The sequence below is a fragment of the Ornithorhynchus anatinus genome, chromosome 7, assembly GCF_004115215.2.
Source record: "Ornithorhynchus anatinus isolate Pmale09 chromosome 7, mOrnAna1.pri.v4, whole genome shotgun sequence".
Lineage (NCBI taxonomy): Eukaryota > Metazoa > Chordata > Mammalia > Monotremata > Ornithorhynchidae > Ornithorhynchus > Ornithorhynchus anatinus.
Window position 1 is genome coordinate 7,503,389 of NC_041734.1, and position 18,258 is coordinate 7,521,646.

An 18,258-nucleotide genomic window follows, 5' to 3' on the forward strand; every position below is an offset into this window, starting at 1 on the left:
GGACAGTGCCTTGCATATATGATAAATACTATTTGATTTTCGATATTCCCCTGATTTGAGCTAATGAAAAATATGAACTCCAAAGGAAAGGATGAATCCTACTAAATCATCAAAACCTTTTCATCATGGAACATTTTGGGAAGTCATGGTATTTATTAAGCACTTTCTATACAGCCAGCACTGTGCTAAGCACTGGGATAGATTCAAGATGAGTCCAGACATGCTTGCTTCTCTCACCCTGGAAGGTTTTGTTTGACCACTAGAGTCGGTCTTAATGGTTTGGAGACAAGATGTATGCATAAAGAGGAGAAGGGAGTATCTATTTTCTCACTAGCTTGGACAAGAAAGGGAAGCTGAGTCTCACTGGAAACAATGTGACATTCAACGTGCAAATCCTTTTTGCATCTCCCTGCCAAAAGATGCGTTCACTACTTAGTTACTAAAATTAAGAACATATTTTATTCCATTTACCCTATCTGCTCTTATTCCTTGTCAACCGAATCCAGTTCTTTGTGCTTTAACCTCAATCCTTCATGTTGGAAGGACCAGGTGGAATCTACAGTTCGTTTCCCTTTAAACCAGAGTTTTGAATTCTGGCTTCCTGTCAAATGACTGGAAATCAAAAAAGAAAAAAAAGATATTCAGAATAGGCTTTTCATTTTGTGGTTTGTACTTTATGACTTCAGCTCCAATGCAGAGGTATACTCCTGCAGGCCAAAGCCTTTGTACTTATACCCACATCGTGATGAACAATGGCTCCAATTTTATTTAATATTGAGTTGCCAAGGAGCAGATTTGAAAAATTATTCTAATCAGCAAAGGTAAAATTGAGATGATCCAAGAGGACATCCATCCATAATATTTACTGAGAGCTTGCATACAAATAAAAATCAGATAACATAAAGAATACCCACAGCACAATGCATGCACACAGCTGCACTGAAAAGGCAAGGACGAATGAAACAAAAGCTCTTTGAATGATATCAACAACACCGTCTGATAGGAGACAGCACTGGTGAAAGATGAGAGAACTGATAACGTTGAAGACAAACAGATTTTGCTCCTCTCCGAGTCCTTTGCAGCTTGCTGTGTTTTGCGGCTGAGAAAGACCAGCCCATGGTTAATGTTTATTTTCTCCACAACGTGTCCCCTGAAACAAATGACGGTTCTAATATTGGATGTATATAATCAGGTGCATGAGAGTGTTCTTCTACGAAGTTGTTGCACGAAAATCCACTAAGTTCATAAAAAGCCAGTAGTAACTTCCAGCTCAGATCTTTAGAGATAATCCAATGTACTATTTCACAGAGCTGATTTCTTTGCCAGAATCGTATTTAAACCACAGTAACATTAAATAAGCCCGCACTTCCCTGCTAGCCGACACCTTCCTGTCTGAAGTTGCATTCATTACAATGGTAATGGAAAAGTGTGGAAAACAGGGAGACAGACTGAGTGGTCGTAACAGATGTGATCTCATCAGGGTTCCATTTGTTAAAGGAAAACATTGAATATTAATTAAAAGTTAATTAGGCCTAATTGGCAATTAGAGAGAAAAAAGTAATTTGAAGCTACCCGTCGTCCTCCTATTATTATTACCTTTGAGAATCCTACATGTACAAGAGGGTCCCCAAGCTTTTTACCTTATCCTATCCTGGGATCAGTGTTCCACCTTGAATCGTTAAGGTCCACTTAGTGGATTGAAATACGGAGTGTAGCATTTAAATGTAGAGTTTAGCTTCGGTAGATGAGATACACAGTCAGCAAGGGGGAGCCTTGGGGGTCTTTAGGGGCCATGCCAGGATCTGAAGATGACCGATGGGGAGGCAAGATTAAAAACACTCATGGCATTAGAAGATAGTTGTTTTCAGAGGAACACCCAAGATGGCGGCTTGACACTACCACAAGCTACTTGCTGTATTTTCCAGGACTTGGGGCCACTCGATTAGAGGTGGTTAATTTCCCTGTCTTGAAACTGTGCTGATCTAGGTGAAGCATATTTTTAAAGAACATTGCCTGGGGAAAGTTACCTTTTGGGCTAGAATCAAAACCACCTATACTTAATGTGAAGCACCGACCCTGCTGACAGGAACCCATTTTTTGGAGACAAGTACCACTAGCCCTTCTGAGCCTGCTCCAGGAATCTAACTATCAGTATGTCTGTAGTCTGCCTGATAGACTGCATCTCAGGTTCTTCTAGTACCCAAAATCTAATCTCCTTCTCACTATACAATGTTGACTTGAGAGACTTCAAGGCAGCTCTGCAGGGCGTCGCTGATCTGGAAACAGGGTGAAAGGAGAGGGAAGAGTCTCTTGGAGTCTTTCAGATCCCCAGGCAAAAGCTCTCCCTGCAAAGAGTCCCAGGCCATTCGGGAAGCAAACAGAATGTAACACCTTAGAAAAAAAAAATGCCCTGTCTGCTGACCTCCACCTATCCTGTCATCAGTCAATTCATGGCATTTATTGAATGCTTACTTTGTGCAGAGCCCTGTACTTCTCTCCATGAGGAATGGCACCAAAAATCTCTGTTTCTATTTTCTAGACTGTAAGCTCGTTGTGAGCAGGGAATGTGTCTGTTATGTTGTTGTATTGTACTCTACCAAGTGCTTAGTGTGATCATCTGCACACAATAAGTGCTCAACAAAAACGATTGACTGATATTCTCTTGAAGTATGCTGGGAGGGAGGCAGAGACCACAGAGACTGATGAGACACAGCCACAATTGGTGAAGCAGCTTCCATGTGCCCTCGGGTTTGTCCTTGCAAACCTGGACAACCTCACTCACTCTAGTTCATTTCTTATTCTGGCTGCTTTCCCAAGAAGGTTGTTGCATGACCCTAACAGAGTCTGGAATGGAACGTGTCCATTTGGGCTGTCTTCTAGGCTGGCCAGTCTCTGAGGTAGAGTGGCAGGCTAGAGGGAGTTCTACAAGCCCAGCCTGGTCCATATTTTTCTGTCCCTTTGTTTCTGCAAACATAAAGGGGAAATAATAGCTTTTAAGGGAACATGTGATTGAAAATAGAATATGTGGAGCTCCTCAGAAGTTCAATATGAATGAAAAATATTATTGTTCATTATTGATATTTACTAGACACACTGGTACATGTGGATTAAAAATCCTCACAGGACAGAGTAGTGATATTCTAAAATAGTTTTTTTTGGGGGGGGGGGGCGCGGTGGTGGTCATGGACTCTTTGCAGAATCAAAACTGTTTTACAACTAAGGAAAACAGAGAAAAAAAGATTTCTGTCATTCAAACCCCCTCAGCTAATACCTTGGATGGTGTCCACTTTTTAAGTGTGTCATTTACTAGAAGTCTTATTAGTCTGGGCCTTAGGGTAGTGCTAAGAAACTCAAAAAAAGAAGAGAAATTCACATTACAGCTCGGGAAGTTCCATTTCTAGTGAACAACCTCATCAATGTAGTTTAAGTGTGGCACAGGGGAGGCTGCTGAAATTTTTCCATATGTTAATTGTATTTTTGCCTGGGGGGGAGTGAAGAAAATACTTAATATTGAACTCGTGAATCACAAAAAAAGCCTGACCTTCTTATAGATTTCTGTATCTCTGTCTTTTTTAGCAGATTATATGAAACATGAATAATTTGACTACCAGAGGCTCTAACTCCTTCCAATTTGGCAGTTTCCCATAAAGAGGAGCTATTCTTAACATTCTGTGCACAGGAGGAAATTAAGTAACAAGCAGATTGTCCAATCATCAACCTGTGGGACTCTCAGAGAGAGTACCCCCGGAGTTTAACGGGTATGAATTTCTTCTCCATGATACTTAACCACAAGTGTGGACTGATGGATTCAAAAAGGGGAAATGTCTGAAATTTAGCCCCTACAAATGAAGGCTGCAGTGACCAGCCTCAGTTCAGAATCTTATCAGGAGGCAAGGAGTATCAAGGCCAAAATGGCAAAATGAAATCCAGTCTGTTAGAATGTTTTTCATCAGCAGCAAGTGTTGGGCCTTTTACCTACTGATTTTTTCAAATCGGGTTTTACCCAGTCACTGTGACTCCTTGCAGCTCTTGATTTTCTACCAGATGAATTTTCCTTCAATAAAGTCTTCCAGATTTTACCTTTACCTTTTCCCGCTTCTAAAAATGCTTGGCATGGTGCTCTGTAGGAGTAGGTTCCCAATCAGTTGAGTCTTACTTTCCCACCCATTTGTTTGTTCCCTTATAAACAGTCCTTCTGACTTTCCTTTTTTCTGCCAGGAGTTTGTAAGCTCTTTGAGGGCAGGGATAATGCCTTTTTACCCTATTGCACTCTCCCAAGTGCTTAGTAGAGTGCTCTGCACACAGTAAGAGCTCCATGAGTACCTTTCATTGGTTCCCTTTAATTGGCAATCATCCTCTAGGAGACATTTATTCATTCTTCTTCCATCCAGTTCTGCACCCTAAGTCCCCATCATCCCTTTCCACTTTATTTGATTTAACCAGCCAAATAGCTGTACTTATAGAGCACTGAGGTAACTGAGGCACTGAGAAATTAAGTGACTTGCCCACAGTCACACAGCTGACAAGTGGCAGAGCCGGAATTTGAACCCATGACCTCTGACTCCCAAGCCCGAGCTCTTTCCACTGAGCCATGCTGCTTCTCAATAATGTAATATTGGGGGGCGGGGGCGGTTTGAAGGTGGAAGAGTGGTGGACTGTTGGATACTAACTGGGAGGGAGTTCCATGTCAGCAAGATGGTGTAGGCAAGGTGTCAGCAGTGGAATAGAAGTGAGCAAGGTACAGAGAATAAGCTGGCACTAGAGGAACAAAGTGTGCCAGTTAGGTTGTAATAGGAGATCGGTGAGGTAAAATGGGAAGGAGAGAGTTTATTGAGTGTCTTAAAGTGGATGGTAAAGGGTTTCTGTTTGTTGCAGAGGTGGGTGGGCTACCATTAGAGGTCATTGAGGAGTGGGGAGAATGGTTTTTCAGAAAAACGATCTGGGCAGAAGAAAGTAGTATGGACTGGAGAGGGGAGGGACAGGAGACAGGGAGGTCAGAGAGGAAGCTAGTGAGGGTGAGAAATGAAAAGAGCTTGGATCAGCATGGTAGCAGTACAGATGGAGTGGAAAAGGCAGATTTTAGAGATGTTATGAAGGTAAAACCGACAGGAGTTGGTGACAGACAATGTGTGGGTTGAATGAGAGAGATGAGTCAAGGATACTGCCAAGGTTACAGTCTGACCCCTAACTAAATTCTTGTGGGGATTAGAATTCTTGAGAGGGTAGAGTGGTTCCTGCCCTCAAGGAGTTACCATCCTTCTTTCCTCACATTTTTCCTAGCTCCTTCCCCAGTCTCTCCTCCATAAACCTGAAGCCAATTGCTTCCTAGAAACAAAAGAGGTACTTTTCCTCAAGCCAAAAGCCTTTCCTGAGTAACAACCTGGATGTTTCTATCTAGGAACAGCTTTTCCCATGGGAATGATTTTCCAAAATGACTGCCACTCCACCTTCTGCAGGAAGCTGAAAAAGCCAGTGAGTTTTGAATGAGGCAAGAGTTCCTTCTTATCTTATTGTTTTTTAGTTTCTGAGTGCATAATAACAATAATCATGGTACTTGTTAAGCATAGATTATGTGCCAAGTACTACATTAAGCGATGGGGAAGATACAGATTAATCAGGTTGGACATGGTCTCTGTCCTACATGGGGCTCACAGTAGGAGGGCTCCTCTAACTAGGAGGGAATAGAATTCAATTGATTCCTATTTTACAGATGAGGTAACAAAGGCACAGAGAAGTTAAGTGACTTGCCCATGATCACCCAGCGGACAAACTTGGCAGCGCTGGGAGTAGAACCCAGGAATTCTTACTCCCAGGCTCATGTGCTTTCCATGAGGCCATACTGCTTCTTGTCATGAAAGCCTATTCTAATTTTGCATAACTTCTGGAAAGTTCTATCACTCTTCATTTAAAATCTCTAAATAAAGATATGGATCCCGCTTCAGCCAACCTGTTCAATGGGAGAACTCTGCTGAGGAGCAGTGCTGTGCATGACTTTAGTATTATCCAGAAAATTAATCCCCTGGGAGGCTATTTACAGTGTAAGCTTCTTGTGTGCAGAGATCATATATTCTACTTCTGTTATACTCTCCCAAACTTTTTGTACAGTTTCTGCACCCAGAGTGATTGAGTGTTTAACAGGGTAAGACCACTGAAGTTCAGCATGGGTCCAGGGTCATCGAGAGACAAAGTCAATCAGGTCCAGGTGAGGTTTGGACATTAGCTGGGAAGAGAAGGGATGAAAGGGAACTCAAAGTAGATGGTGAATATTGCCGAATTGTACATTCCAAGCACTTAATACAGTGCTCTGCACATAGTAAGCGCTCAATAAATAAATTCAATGAATGAAATATCCATTCTTTATTTAAAGTTTACCTCCCTCAGGATGAGATGAAGCTACTTTGTAAGCTCCTCGAGGGCAAGAAACATGTTTTTTAAAACCTACTGTACTCTTTTCTGCCTGGAAATCCATCCTTCTTCTTATCTGACAGACCACCACTCTTCCCATCTTCAAGGTCCTTTGGAAATCACATCTCCTCCAGATTAACCTCTCCTTTCCCGGCCCTTTATTCCCACAACTTCTACTTCAGCCCTTCCACGCCAACCAAGCCCTTAAACAACTTCTGCACCAATCTAATGTACCTTATTACCTCTTATATCAATCAGTCTATCAGTATCTATTGAGCACTTACCGTGTGCCAAGCTCTGTACTGAGTGCTTGGGAAATTACGATACAAAAGAGTGGGCAGACACGATCCCTTCCCACCAGATGAATTGTATTTAAGTGCCTTTTTCCCCCACTGCATTTTAAGCTCCTAAAAGGGCAGGAATCATGTTGACCAATTCTATCGTACTATCCCGAGTGCTCAGTACAGTGCTCGGTACAGAGCGGGTACTCCAAAATGCTATTGATTGATGTGATTCTGCATCAGCTTGCTGTTAGGAAGAGAACTTACATAGGTGCTGGAAAAGCAGGTGGAGGGCAGAGACTAAGCACAAGGGTTTCACCCGAGGAAGACAACCTAGAGCCAAGAGTTTGGGAGGTCTGGGGAAAGGAATTTCTTAGTTTCTCTTTGGAAGATTAGGACCTTTAACTATTTCATTGTTTTTTCATCATTTCCTTTGCTCAAACCCTAGTGAATGAGCCCTGAGACATTTTTTCTTTAATTTAAACATCCTGAATTTGCGGATAGGACAAAATGAAAAAAACAAAATAACCAGGCAGGTAGATAGGAGTGTCCCTTTTGGACTATTCATTTTTTCAGTGTCTTCATCATCCGGTCAAAATGCCAGCTTGAGAAGATGGCCTGCTAGAATTTTTGTTGGAGAACATTTTCCTAGTTAAAAATCAAAATGATTTCCTTAATAACAGGCCATCTTTTCCTGTTTCAGTGGCTTATGTTTATTTTGCCTTTGTGACATTTGGTGTTTCTACAAGAACAAAAAGTTTTCTATTGAATATAGCCCAAGTGAAGGTAAACAGCGGTATCCCTGTCCTGAAATTACTACCACCATCCCAAATATGTCGGCTCCAAAAATACATGCTTTCATTGTCCTATCCTCACCCCATCTGTTGAGAAACATAGGATTTTACAATAAGCCATAGCAAAGACATCCTCTGCCTTTGGCAGAAATAGATTAATCACATTTCAGCCCAGCTAGTCCCTGCTTCTCATGTAAGAGTCGTAACATACACTAATAAAAAAGGGGTATATAGGCACATATAGTGAGGAATTGTGGTTAGTTATGTTTCAAATGGAAGAGCATAATTTTCCATATGCAGTAAATTTTCCTCATGAATCTAAGAGTCGGGAACATAGCATTTACTTTAGTCTTGAAAACACACATATAGGATATTTATACTATTCATAGAGCCTGGGAGAAGCAAGATCAAATAATTTATTTTCATTGCTCTGAGTTATAACCTCATTACATCAAAAATTAAACAAAAGAAAAATGTAAAGGCTAAGCTATCAAAATAATGTTCTAACTGAAACAAAGGACAGCTCAGGCTCAATTTTACTGCTCTTTTCTGGAGAAAATTCCCATTCAACTTGTATATCTCCATCGTTGGAGGAGCCTGTACCCTTAGATAATTAGGAAATGCAGACCAATCATCTTGGTAAGAGTAGAATTTTCACAGCTTATTTATGGAATCCCACCCAAGGGCATGAATTTGGCATTTTACAATACAGCCTCACTTATTGATTCTTTTATTCCTTTTCCTCAGAAAGATGCATATGTGGTCCAGCTCCATCCACAGTCATGGTAGAAATGTTTTCCTTTGGAAGGTAGACCAGCAAAATACTCCCCCCAAATCTCTAGTTGACTTGGATTGTGATAGACAAATCTTTCTGCTTAGTGCAACCTATCTTGGACACTGAGGATTGGGAGCACTAGGAGCGGCGTGGCTCAGTGGAAAGAGCCTGGGCTTTGGAGTCAGAGGTCATGGGTTCGACTCCCAGCTCTGCCACTTGTCAGCTGTGTGACTGTGGGCAAGTCACTTCACTTCTCTGTGCCTCAGTTACCTCATCTGTAAAATGGGGATTAACTGTGAGGCTCACGTGGGACAACCTGATGACCCTGTATCTCCCCCAGTGCTTAGAACAGTGCTCTGCACATAGTAAGCGCTTAACAAATGCCAACATTATTTTATTACTGAGGATTGTCTTTCCCCTCTCATATTTAAAGACAGCATTTCCATAGGTCTTAATTATCTCTCTCTTTCACTCACTCACTCACACACACACACACACAGAGACATTCACAAAAGAGAAGAAAACAAGAACAAAAGTGGTCTCCATTTTGACTACCTACCCTAAAAACACAAGCAGATTAGGGCAATATGAAGGCAACTTCAGAATACAACAGCTCACTCAAGATTAGAGCACATTGGTGGTGTCTTTGGTTTCCAGCCCTATATTCTGTTCCCTTTGGTTTATATTCATAATTCTATTGCACTAGAGTAGTTACTCTACAATTAATAAACCGCTTACTTACTATAATGAGTCATTGTTTACCATCTTGAGCTATTAGTTTAGTGTAGGGTCTTGAGCCTAAAAGCACAATTTTTGCAAAACACTTAAGGCAATCATAAGTCCATAGAAGCCTTCTGTATAACCTATTTTACTGACAAACAATTACATTTTAGATTGAAGAGGTGAAATGATTAAGAATATTTGACTTAGTTGCCATGACAGCATGTATTTTTCATCAGGCATAGTGTAATTACTACAATTTCAATGATGTAAAATCAAGAAAGATGATAACAAACAGCAGAACCATGGAGATATTGCCATTGCAACCAGGTTGCCATGGCAACAGTGATAATAATCCCAGTGATAGATGTTTTCTCTTGCTCTTTCCATTTTGTACGGTTATAACATTCAGAGCCAGTTTTTACCACAGCTTTTTATAGTTTATTAGACTGTCAAAATAGTTTATGAGATGTTGTTGCAAAGGAAATGACTGAATTCCGCAGTCTAATAAAAATGCCAAATACTCTGTTTACATACTGCTCCAGCACTTAACAAACATTAAAAAATTGTATGAAAAACGACTTGATATTGTATCAGTATTAATCAATTTGCAAGGCATAAGCTTTGTCACCGAAGGTCAAACAAACACCATTGAAGCACTTCTCTTAAAGAGCTTGCCCCCTCCCCCTTTAAAGTTTAGTCTTGACTCCACACGTCAACTCCTCTTACCTGGGGGTTAGTGCTAAACCAAATGACCCACAGGAAATACTTTGTAAAACTACAAGATAAATAGTTAGAGAAGGCTGAAATCACATTTATGCTTTAAATAGTTTGAAAATATCTGGAGGTTTTTGCCAGGAAGATTCTTAAATCAACTTTGTTGAAGAAAGCTCCGTGTGAAGCTTTGACAAAAAATATCGGGAATAGATTCAATAATTACATACATTAATACAGTGGGAATGTCTGCCTCAGGATATGGAAAGAGGATACATCTACATACTAGTTGTAATACACACTTTCCAAGAGAGAAATCAATAGGATTTGTATATACTCTATGAGTATGTCTACATGGGTGTATATATACACTTGCACACTCACGGACACTGACATCAGATATGTGTGAAAATTTTAAAAAAGCATTCTTCATGCTAAATATATTTTTTCACTTTGATTCTTTTGAATGAAACATACCCCACAGGGAATATACCTAGATACACATTCATTCATTCAATCATATTTATTGAGTTCTTACTGTGTGCAGAGTACTGTACTAAGCACTTGGAAATTAGAGTTCAGCAACAGAGACGATCCCTGCCCACAACGGGCTCACAATCTACAAATCTACCATTTGTTTTACCCAGCATGCGAAGGTTACCCAAAGAGGGTTGCACTCATGTTAGGCTGATGGTTTTATAATTATAGGCATGTACAGGATTCAGAAAGAGACCAAAGAAAATTGAGTCAGACATTAAATCTCTAGTCCTGCCAGGCAGGTAACATATGAAAAGCAATCCCACAAAATTAGGACTTCACAGTCATTTGCATCAGCAAAACAGAAGCTATATAGGATTTATGAAGATTTTCATCAGTTAAGAACTCTCCCTTACGGAAGTCCCTTCTCCCCCACTCAGATACTTTCCAACCCAATTGAGGCCCAGATTAATTTTAGTGGAAGAACCCTTCTGCAAGGTGGACCCTGAACCCAACAAAATGGCTCTGATTCTCCAGGAGGTAGGACACTACAAAGCACAGCCCTGAAAGATTTTGAGGCCTGTAGCAAAATGGACAACGGTGACTACCTGCTGCTAAGTCCTCAACAGTCTCCACCAATATTGCAATGGGAGGAGAGAGGAGCCAGAGCAATCTATTTTTCTCAACAAGGAGGCCACAAAGCAAAGACCTTTGTGAGCATGGCAGGGAACATTCTCAAAAGAAGTTGTGGCTGATCCTTAGCATTTTTTAAAAACTGCTTTGAGACTAACTGGCATAGTAGTTAGTTATTTCACATGACTTTTCTGCCAGAGAACAAAGGAGGAAGAAAGAGAAAATGCCCACTTCCTACCCATCTCTCTCCCATTTCAAATGGAGGCTAAGATGCTAAACTCTCAAATTTCTGGTGATGGAGTTTGGGTTAGGGGGAGAGTGTTCTGGTGTCTCTGGAAACAGAAGTGAAGTGGGACTATGCTCCGATTCCCCTGCTTGGGTTCACACTGTGCGTGAGGCTTGGCATCACTGAGGAAGAGTCTCAGACACTTGTTTAAAGGGAAATGGTTTGCTCAGGTCGCTTGGTGCTCCTATGCAAAAATGTCAGCATTGAGGTAATCAGCAATAGACTATATTTTCTCTTTCTAGGACCTCAGATTTGAAGAGAGATGTGAAATGACTTTGAGATGTGTTGGTGACTTATAACATCTTTCTAGGGGATGTTTCTGCTGGGTACATTTTTCACCAATTACCATTTCTTTGGCTTTCATGAAACTACGTCCTAGATATTCTGAGTTATTTTCAACTGAGAGAGAAGCAGAAGTGATACATTGCACCTCCACATAGTTCTGGTCTTTCATTCTGTTTCTAGGTGAATGTTCAACACATTTTTGGGGGCCCTAGCTCAATCCCATATTTTACAAACAACTTTGATCTTCAGTTTTCCATACATATTTAAACATATTTTTCCTCAGAGCTTATATTTTCCTCAACACCTTATCTTTGGTGGCTATTGGTCCCGTGAGGCAAAGTGCAAAGAATTTATTCCTACGTGAAGTTCTCTAATGTGAAATTAAATATTCTCGTATTTCTCTTTACATAACCGAGAACCATGAGATCTTGATTAGGTCATTTTGTTAACTCAATAGATGACTTGTGTGTGAGGAAAGCAAGTTTTCAAATAATTAAAAGACAGAAAGAAATGTAAAAGGAAAACTCAGCTTTGAATATTTTCCCTGTTTTGCTAAATGCTTTTATGTTTTCCCGGTTTCGTTTCCAAGAAGCAGACAAAGAAAACAATAGCCTGAAAGCTTTGCAGCAAGGGATGTATTATTGATTCCAGGCCTCAGAATCTGGCTATGGGCTCAAAAGTAGCAGAGTTGAAGTTCTGATGCTTGGTCTGCTAATTATGTCTGCCCATTCCTCAAGAACTTTCAGTGGTTGCTCCTCCGCCTCCACCTCAAACGGAAAGTCCTTACCATCAGTTTTAGACCACTCAATCCGTTCTCCCCCTCCTATCTTTACTCCCTGATCTCCTACTACAACCCAAACTGCATGCTTCACTCCTCTAGCACCAACCTATCCACTGTACCTCGATCTTGTCTAGCTCGCTGCCGACCCCTCGCCCATATCCTCCCCTTGACCTGGAACGCCCTCCCCCTTCATATAATAATAATAATGTTGGCATTTGTTAAGCGCTTACTATGTGCAAAGCACTGTTCTAAGCGCTATGGTAGATACAGGGTAATCAGGTTGTCCCTCGTGAGGCTCACAGTCTTAATCCCCATTTTACAGATGAGATAACTGAGGCACAGAGAAGTGAAGTGACTTACCCAGAGTCACACAGCTGACAAGTGGCAGAGCTGGGATTAGAACCCACGACCTCCGACTCCCAAGCCCGGGCTCTTTCCACTGAGCCACGCTGCTTCTCATATATGATAGAGCATAACTGTCCCCACCCTCAAAGCCTTATTAAAATCACATCTCTTCCAAGAGGCCTTCCCCGACTAAGCCTTCTGCATCCCCTATTTAGATCTGTACCCTTTAAGCACTTGATAGTCACTCCACTTTCCACCCCACAGCACTTACGTACATATCCGCAATTTATTTTAATGTCTGACTTCCCCTGTAGACTGTAAGCTCCCGTAGGCAGGGAACAATTCTACCAACTTGTATTATATTCTTCTAAGTGCCTAGCACAGTGCTCGGCACACCACCAGCACTCCACCAATAATTGAAAGGCTATCTTCTTGGGAGTGGAGCAGTGCTGATCTGCTGCTCCAGACAGAACGTCTACTGGTAGGATGCATTCTGGCAGAATATTTCAATCAATCAGTGGATATGTTGAGCTCTTACTGTGTGCAAAGGACTGTATAAAGGGCTTGGGAGAGTACTTACAAAAGAGTTGGTAGATAAGTTCCCTGCCCACAATTCTCCTTTCCCCCCAACTCCATGTACCACCCTCTCAAACTGGTCATAACCTGGGGGACCTAGGACCCCCACAGTGTTCAGACTGGCCCTGGGCTACTCACAAATGCTTTACAGAAATGCTTTGCAGTCTTCACAGTGGAGCCAATAGGAGGTGTCCTTCCATCTGGACTCGATCAGGATGATCCCAACCCATTGTAACCTGTATGGCTAATGGAGGGGGGATATGGAAAATCTCCCTCACCTAATAAGAATGATAATAATGTTGGTATTTGTTAAGCACTTACTATGTGCAGAGCACTGTTCTAAGCGCTGGGGTAGATACAGGGTAATCAGGTTGTCCCACATGAGGCTCACAGTTAATCCTCATTTTACAGATGAGGTAACTGAGGTCCAGAGAAGTTAAGTGACTTGACCACAGTCACACAGCTGACAAGTGGGGGGCCTTAAAAACAAGCTGGCTCAGCCCTGAGGCAGCTGGACAACCTTCCAACCCAAGTCATGTCAGGCTGATGTTGTTGCTGCCCTGCCAGGTGGGGATAACAATAATAATAATAATAATGGTATTTATTAAACACTTACTATGTACCAAGCACTCTTCTAAGTGCTGGGGTAGATACAGGTTGGCCCACTGGGGCTCACAGTTTTAATCCCCATTGTACAAAAGAGGGAACTGAGGTGCAGAGAAGTGACTTGCCCAAGGTCACACAGCAGACAAGTGACGGAGTTGGGATTAGAACCCACATCCTCTGACTCCCAAGCCTGGACTCTTTGCACAAAGCCACACTGCTTCTCTTATATGGGGTGGCTAACCTCAGCAATAGAACTGAGATGGGGATACTAACCCCATTTATCAGCAAAAATGCCAGAGAGGGGCCCACCAGGCCCTTCTGCCTGTCATGGCAACTTCTGGCACAGGTGCCAGGTGGTGCTATTAATTTTTTGCAGCATTCCCTGCTCCGAGAGCCATCTTAAACCATCGTAGACCCATCCTTGCCTTCGCTTGGCTGGCAGAGGCCCTCTGAGACGTACCGGAACCACCGTAAAACAGCACAGAGGTCAAGAGAACAGCAGATTGGAGGTAGAAGACTCAAATAAGCCTCTTGGAAGAATCAGGAAGTGAGTGGTGGAAATGCTGATCGGTTTAGCCCAAATTTAGATAAAGGAAACAATACTTTTCATCCATCGGCAAACTCCATCTCATCCTGTCTTCCCCCATCTTTTTTAAATGATCCCTGCAGTAGCCCGAAAGGCAGTCGCAGGAGTTGGCACGGGGCCATCTGAGTGTCGACCTCAGAGGGGACCCTACCGTGTGCGGAGGAAATGGAAGAGGACCGGGATGATTTGATCACGGGGGTTCCGGACATGCAGCACGAACAGGGCAGTTGGAAGGCAAAAGTTGCACTCATTCTCCAACGCTCCCGGGAACATGGACGATGGAAAAATTTGCATTGCAAAGTGATTTGACTCAGCATTAAGAAATTTGCTATTCATCTCTGGAGAGCGGCACTTACCAGATCAACAGACTGGCACCCAGGCTTGTTAACCACACACATGCACACGTGCGCACACGTTCACACACATACACACCCTTCTTCAACCATTAGGTAATCTTTTATCTCGATCAGTCCAGGACCCGGATTAGCCGGTATCTCTCAGGTCAATCCTGAGGTGTGCTGGAGTGGATCTGGTCTAGTATAACTCACACCGATGCCAGTGATCGTTGTCGTTTGTCTTTAGCTCCCACATCCTCCAAACACCCATTTTCCCTGCTACTTTTTCCCTCCAGAGGAATCAATCTGTCCCAAAGGAAATCAAGAGAATGATAAATGCTGCTGCTTTCCCCTTCTCACCACTGGGATTCCCCATCTCTTACCTAACAGCTTGCAGGGAATTCCTGAGAAGATCCATCTACTGCCAGCTAGTGTCATTCTAGGTTCAGCTCCGGGAGCGCTGATGTCCGATTTCCAATCTGACACACGTTTCTCAAATGGGCTTTGTGTGTCGTCTTGGAGAGGAAAGCCAGTCGGTAGAGGAATTGGGGAGGACAATAGGGACATGCATCTCCCAAAGATCCTGCTTGTCAGCAATACCTCAAACACCATCTAATCGATCATATTTATTGAGCACTTTCTGTGTGCAGAGCACTGTATTAAGCACTAGGGAGAGTACAATATAACAGAGTTGGTAGACATATTCCCTGCCCACAGCGATCTTACAGTCTAGAGGATCCCCACCTCTTCCAGCTTGTTCTTGTCATTTAGGCTGGAATCAGTTTAATATTAATGGAATTAGGCACCTGCTTTAAGTGTAAACCTGTGGATTCCCTAAAAAAATTGTATAAGATTGTATAGAGAAGCAGCATGGCTCAGTGGAAAGAGCCCGGGCTTGGGAGTCAGAGGTCATGGGTTCGAATCCCGACTCTGCCCCTTGTCAGCTGTGTGACTGTGGGCAAGTCACTTCACTTCTCTGTGCCTCAGTTCCCTCATCTGTAAAATGGGGGTGAAGACTGTGAGCCTCACGTGGAACAACCTCATTCCTCTGTATCTACACCAGCGCTTAGAACAGTGCTCTGCACGTAGTAAGCGCTTAACAAATACATTATTATTATTATTATAAGCTGAATTTGGGTATGCTAACATAAGCACATGCCTGGCTGACTCAGAGTCAAAGTCCCTTTTAGCATTAGTCTCAAAATAGGCCACTTAAGTCTTTCTTCACTTGTAGTTTACCTTTGTGATTCACGTTTGATTTTACAAAATGAATTGAGATATGCCAATAGAGACACACGCGTGGCCGACTGAGCCGAAGTTCCTTTTAGCATTAGCCTTTAGCCACTTAAGTCTTTCTTCACTGGACTTTAACTTTTGAGATTCACATTTGAACAGGAAGGTGGTAGATGAGGCTGGCCATTCACCTGATTTCCTGCTGATCCATCCCCTGGCCCAGTACGGGTATGGTGCCGGGAGCTTTTATGCCAGACAGAGTGATTTTCAGCTCCCTCTCACCCTCCTCCTGAGCTCCAGGCACTGAGACAGGCAGCTCATAAGTGGAAACTGGGAGGAAAATGCCAAGACTGTAGAGTGAGGAAGAGGACTCCCTGGAGAAATGCCCTAGGCTGGGTGGTCTTAGTTGGACTTCTGCAAAATGGTGACTCTGGAGAGACTATGTTAATAATAATTCTGGTACTTGTTATGGGCTTACTATGTACCAAGCACTGTTCTAAGTGCTGGGGTAGATACAAGTTAGGCTGGACACAGTCCCTGTCCCTCATAGGGTTCACATTCTTAATTCCCATTTTACAGATGAGGAAACTGAGGCAGAGAGAAGCTCAGTTTCGTGAGGTAGGATTATGTGCACTTTCATGTAAGTGCAGCAGGGATGGGATTGTAGTCTTAGACCCCTTCATTAGGTGAAGATTCTGTAGGCAAATAGGTATGGAATTTTTGAAGCTACGTATCTTCCTTTCAGCGTATTACCTTGTCATTGCTTGGAAACTCTTCTAATACAAAAGTTCCACCTGAGGAAGCTGAGTCACTAAAACATTTTAACAACTAACCAGAAACCACACACTATGATAGGCCTGAGGCAGGGCTGGGAATGGAGGTAGAAATCTTGATGCCCAGTTTATTAAACCATTCAACCCTTCACACTTTCTTTCAAAATTAGGCCATGTCGAGAACCATTTCTAAAGTTCATTTTAATCTGTCAATCAGTAGTATTTATTGAATGCCCACTGTATACAGAGCTCTGAAATTAGCAGGGGGGGAAAAGAACACCAGAAGGAAAAGACACGGTTCCTGCCTTCGAGGAACTTTCAATCTAATGGTAAAGGCAGACAGACATTAATCATTTACAAACTGTGGGCGCTGGAAGAAGGATAAAGGTATAAATGGTATGAAAGAACATCCAAGAGTAGGAAAAAAAAATGAGTAGAAGTGAACAAATAGAATGTCTGGATTCCAAATGTTCTGGGTGACTCCTGGGATGATATGACCTGGGAAGGTGAAAAGTAATAATAATAATAATAATGGTATTTGTTAAATGCTTACTAGTGTTCTAAGTGCTGGGGTAGATATACAAGGTAATCAGGTTGTCCCCATTTCAAAGATGACATAACTGAGGCACAGAGAAGTTAAATGGCTTGCCCAAGGTCACACAGCCGACAAGTGGAGGAGCCAGGATTAGAACCCATGTCCTTTGACTCCCAAGCCTGTGCTCTTTCCACTATGCCACGCTGCTTACTGGAGGGCGTAGGAAGGCATGGCATCTGGAAGAACTGGACTCTGGCAGATTTGAGGTGGGAGAGTCTACCAACTTTGTTATATTATACTCTCCCTAGCACTTAGTACAATGCTCTGCACGCCAATAAGAACTCAGTAACTATGATCGATTGATTGATTGGGATTAAACCTTTGTTCTCCCTCCCACCTATATTGTGAGCCCCATTTGGGACAGGGGCTGTGTCTGACCTTGTTATCTGATATCTACACAAGCGCTTAGTTCAGTGTTTGACAAATACTACAATTATCAATATTATTATTGCACATTATTATGCAGCCAGAGCCATGACACAAGAAATACGTTTTTTTCTTCTCTGGTTTCAGAACTCGCCTTCCTGGCCAGTCAGAAGGGGTATAAAGGAGTGAATAGCTGATGCCCAGGGAGAAAGGTGACTAGCTGATGCCAGCTCTGAAGGGGAGAATTCAGCCCAAAGTGGATTCTCCCAAGCAGGAAAAACTGATAACAGAATTATAAATGATTAATCTGTTTTGGATTGTAAGCACCTTGGGGGCAGAAGGCTTCTGCCTTCTTTCATTCTCTCCAGAGTGCTTAGTCAGAGCTCTGCATTCAGTAGGTGATCAGTAAATATCACTGATAACTTGATTGACGAGTTAAGCATATTAATTTTTTAAATGGGCTCAATGATGCAATACAAAACTGTTTAGAGTACAGCTGTCCGAGAAGCCACCTGTACAAACAGTATCTCCAGACGACAGTACGGAAGTCTCCCAGAGGAATTGGTCAAGGTTTGGATAGCCTGGCCAGACTGGGAATGCTGGGATTTGCCAAGCAGAAAGCAACTTCTCCAAAAATGTATGACTAAATATTGGACCGAGAAAGCTTAAACTGAAAACATCATCAGTGACTG